This window comes from Euprymna scolopes, chromosome 13 (genome assembly GCF_053919585.1).
Source record: "Euprymna scolopes isolate OS-2025 chromosome 13, ASM5391958v1, whole genome shotgun sequence".
Taxonomy (NCBI): Eukaryota; Metazoa; Mollusca; class Cephalopoda; order Sepiida; family Sepiolidae; genus Euprymna; species Euprymna scolopes.
In genome coordinates, this window is record NC_136494.1 from 68325777 (window position 1) to 68330776 (window position 5000).

Genomic DNA, 5000 nt, shown 5'->3' on the forward strand with positions numbered 1-5000 from the left:
AAGTCAACTTCACTAGATTTAAGTTACGAAATATCTAGAAATATCTTTTAAACTATCGAATACTTTTTCTCCGATAGGTTTTTACAATTAATCGTTGATCAGTAGAATCCGAACCTCGTTATCAATGCGAGCGTGTCCCATAGATCAATTCTTGCCCTAGCTCTCTTCCCAAACCACATTCTAATGTCTTCTGCCGAGACACATACAGACAGAACCATAATTTATGGCACCACTATATCCATATATTTATTTGCCATTGCTCCCAGGTCCACTCTGATCCGGAGTGGTAGTACCTGTTAGAGTCCCAACTATGGGTTAAATAGAAACCGACTTGAAAACAAAAAATATAGTCTATTAAAAAAATTTTCTTCAAAATCTTGGGATTCGGCTTAACCTGAAAAGGGTTGATATGCCGTAAAACAAGAACAAACAACCAACCAACCAGACTATCGGAATGTATAAAAAAAGAAAGAAAGGGTGGAGCTCGAACCCGGGTGTTAATAATCGACGACGCTACGCACTGCACCAAACAGACAATTGCTTTTCTGCTCTTGTAAGTTTACCAAATAAATAAATCTGTTACAGATCGTACGCATGCGCAAACGGGGCTATTGTCGCTATGTGTTGTCAAGTTGTCATTTCTTTCAAGTTTGAACCCCCATTTTTTAACCTCTTAGAAATTGTTTTAGCCGAAGATATACCTCTAATAAAATTCTGCACACTATATGCAATCTTTTCAGCTATTGCACATCGTCTAACGATCATTCGTCTAGGAGGAGATACAATTTGAAACACGGAGACGGACACACATACACAAAGACATAGTGAGTTTTATATATTAGATTTCGCTTTTGATATGAAACAATATTATACGGAAAATCAACAAATAAAAAACAAGAATCATAGAGCAAAATATCTTCGTTGTATTTAATGTCTGTTTCAATGAAAAAAATGTTGCTAAGAAAAAACGTGATTTATTAAAACCATTTTAAATCAACATTACACTTGAGGCTATGGAAAGAGAATACAGACATATCAGAGGCAGTTAAGCTAATATGTATGCACACATACACACACACATACACATATATATATACATATATATACATATATATTAATCGACTTTTTATGTAATTTGAACCTCCATTACTCGATACCATTTATTGTGTATTAAACTTTTCACTTTTCTATTTTCCATTTTCGCTCCTATTCGCTTTCACCTGATCAAGTGAAAATGGTTCGCAGTCGAATCGAAAGTTATCGTTAAACGTTTATTAATAATTTCAATTTAATTAAACTTTTATTAATAACTAGCCAGGCCACCCGGCGTTGTTCGGAGACCGTATAAGACAATGCGAAAATTTTTTAACATGCCTGTTATTCTTAGGATAGAGGATTTTTTGATGTCTATGTACCATTTGCCATCTTGAGCAAAGGAATATTTTACCTACCCTAGGACGGGTATTACACAATATATGCATGGAATAATTGTACCTTCATTGCACAGGAAATTCACAGCAGGTATGTGGAAAAAAAAATCCTTACCTAGGGCAGGTTATGCACAACACACATTTAAAATTATTTTAAAAAGTTTATGTTGTGCTAAATTTTCGATGTGTCACAGGTAAGAGTGTGTTTGCTTTTACATCAGAGTGCAATAGTGAAGAAGCATCGGATTTTTTTATATAAATGTTATACATCTCTAATATATTACATGATTTTTGATTTTGATAACTTATGTACGTCACAGATAAGAATTTCTTTGTTTTTCATATGGGTACTCCACAGTATAAGTACCTTATTTCCTGGGTAGGATACTGTAGAAGTTCCATTTTTTTCTAAGTTAAAAATGAAATAACTCGATACTTTTAAGTAATTTTGTGTTGTGCTTAATTTTCTGTGCATCTAGAGTAAGCATTTGTTTGTTTTTAATATGGGTACTATACTGTACAAGTACCTTATTTATCGGGTAAGATACTGTATAAGTACCTTTTTTTCTAATGGAAAAATGACAAAACTCGATAGGTTTATGTAATTTTCTGTTGTATTACATTTGAAGTGTTAAGACGAGACTGTTGGTATCGATGAGTGTTCAGAAACCATGCACGACTTCCAATAAAAAAATATCTGCATGTCTATTTATGTATAAATTTTTTGCTAAATGTTGTAATCTTTTCCACAAATGAACTTTAACTGTTTACGCAAAACAGTCGGCATAGATGGATATTCATAAAACATGCACAGTGTCTAATAAAAAAATATATGGGTACGCATATTTATACTGTAAAAGCATCTTTAAAATAATTTATTGGGATTTAGATGCAGTGCACAAGCACCTTCAAAATTGTCAAATCGGACCTATACTCCACAAGCACCTTCAAAATTATCAAATCGGACCTATACTGCACAAGCACGTTCAAACTTGTAAAATCGGACCTATACTGCACAAGTACCTTTAAAATTGTCGAATATGACCTATACAGCATAAGCACCTTCAAAATTGTCAAATCGGACCTATACTGTACAAGTACCTTCAAAATTGTCGAATAGGGCCTATACTGCATAAGCACCTTCAAAATCGTAAAATCGGACCTATACTGCACAATCATCTTAAAAATTATCAAACCGGACCTATACTGCACAAGCACCTTTAAAATTGTCAAATCGGACCTATATTGCATAAGCATCTTCAAAATTGTCAAATCGAACCTATACTGCACAAGCACCTCCAAACTTGTCAAATTGAACATATACTGCAAAAGCACTTTTAAAATTGTCAAATCGGACCTATACTGACAAGCACCTTCAAAATTGTCAGAATCGGACCTATACAATCATAAACATTACATATAATTCATAATGATCAGTTAATTAGTTTTGGAGTTTATCCTAGACACACAAAGATATAACCATATACACATAATTAAAATTAATAATGATCAGTTAATTAGTTTAGGAGTGAATCCAATACAGACATATATATATATATATATATATATATATATATATATATATATATAAACATATACACATCCTTAAATTCATAATGATCGGTCAATTAGTTAAAGAGTGAATCTAATACGTAGAAATATATAAACATACACACATAATTAAAATTCATAATGTTTGGTTAATTAGTTTTGGAGTGAATCAAATAATAGAAATACATAATCATATACACACCCTTAAAATTAATAATTATCGGTTCATTAGTTTAGGAGTGAATCCAATACATACAAATATACAGACATATATACATAAATAAAATTAATAATGATCGCTTCATTAGTTTAGGGGTGAATCTAATGCACAGGAATATATAATCATATATGCATAATTAAAATTTATAATGATCGGTTAATTAATTTAGAAGCGAATCAAATACATACAAATATACAAACATATACACATAATTAAAAATCACAATGATCGGTTAAATAGCTTGGGAATGAAGTCAATACAAAATTCCATTACTGGACATATTTACGTGATTTTTGGAATGTAACAAATAAGCCGATATAAAATATATCCTATATATTTGGAATATGAACTTTTCGCTATATACAGCAAAAACATTTTTCCGTATTTTTTTATATAAAAGTGTTCTTTTATAATTATTACGTAACGTTTAAGAGTTCAGAATATCGGTCATGGATATGACCTTAAACTCTATCGAGTGGTGATGGCCCAGCATGTGGGCTTTGGGGAGTGTGGAGCCACCCTTTATTAACAATTGCTCCCAGGTCCACTCTGACCCGGAGTGGTAGTATCTGTTAGGGTCTCAAGTATGGGTTAAATAGAAACCGACTTGAAAACAAAAAATATAGTCTATTGAAAAATTTTCTTCAAAATCTTGGGATTCGGCTTAACCTGAAAAGGGTTGATATGCCGTAAAACAAGAACAAACAACCAACCAACCAGACTATCGGAATGTATAAAAAAAGAAAGAAAGGGTGGAGCTCGAACCCGGGTGTTAATAATCGACGACGCTACGCACTGCACCAAACAGACAATTGCTTTTCTGCTCTTGTAAGTTTACCAAATAAATAAATCTGTTACAGATCGTACGCATGCGCAAACGGGGCTATTGTCGCTATGTGTTGTCAAGTTGTCATTTCTTTCAAGTTTGAACCCCCATTTTTTAACCTCTTAGAAATTGTTTTAGCCGAAGATATACCTCTAATAAAATTCTGCACACTATATGCAATCTTTTCAGCTATTGCACATCGTCTAACGATCATTCGTCTAGGAGGAGATACAATTTGAAACACGGAGACGGACACACATACACAAAGACATAGTGAGTTTTATATATTAGATTTCGCTTTTGATATGAAACAATATTATACGGAAAATCAACAAATAAAAAACAAGAATCATAGAGCAAAAAAAAGCGTTGTATTCAATGTCTGTTTCAATGAAAAAAATGTTGCTAAGAAAAAACGTGATTTATTAAAACCATTTTAAATCAACATTACACGTTAGGCTATGGGAAGAGAATACAGACATATCAGGGGCAGTTAAACTAATATATATGCACATACACAATACATACATATATATATATATATATATATATATATATATAAATATATATATATATATATATACGCGAGATAAGACACTGATAGAATTCAGATGAAAAATCCTGATAGATATTACTTGAGGTAATACTTTCAAAGTGATCCTTGCCAAAAAGGAAAAGCTCAATATTTAAAAATAGAGCAATATATATTTCAAACAATAAATTCTTAAATTGATTATATGTGTCTATTCTTTTTTTTTTTTTTTTCAGAAATTGAAAGTTAACTACGAAACTTATATATATGTGTGTGTGTTTAAAAAAGCAAAAGCGGGCTCCTTCAGTCTTGGACAGATTATGGATACCCACGGAGGGTTGCCGGCACGTGAATTTTTTTGTGGCAGAAGGTGCGCAATCTTCAACCACACCTCCCCTGAGACGCATTGTTAAATACTAGTGGCAAGTGAAGTACAGGACT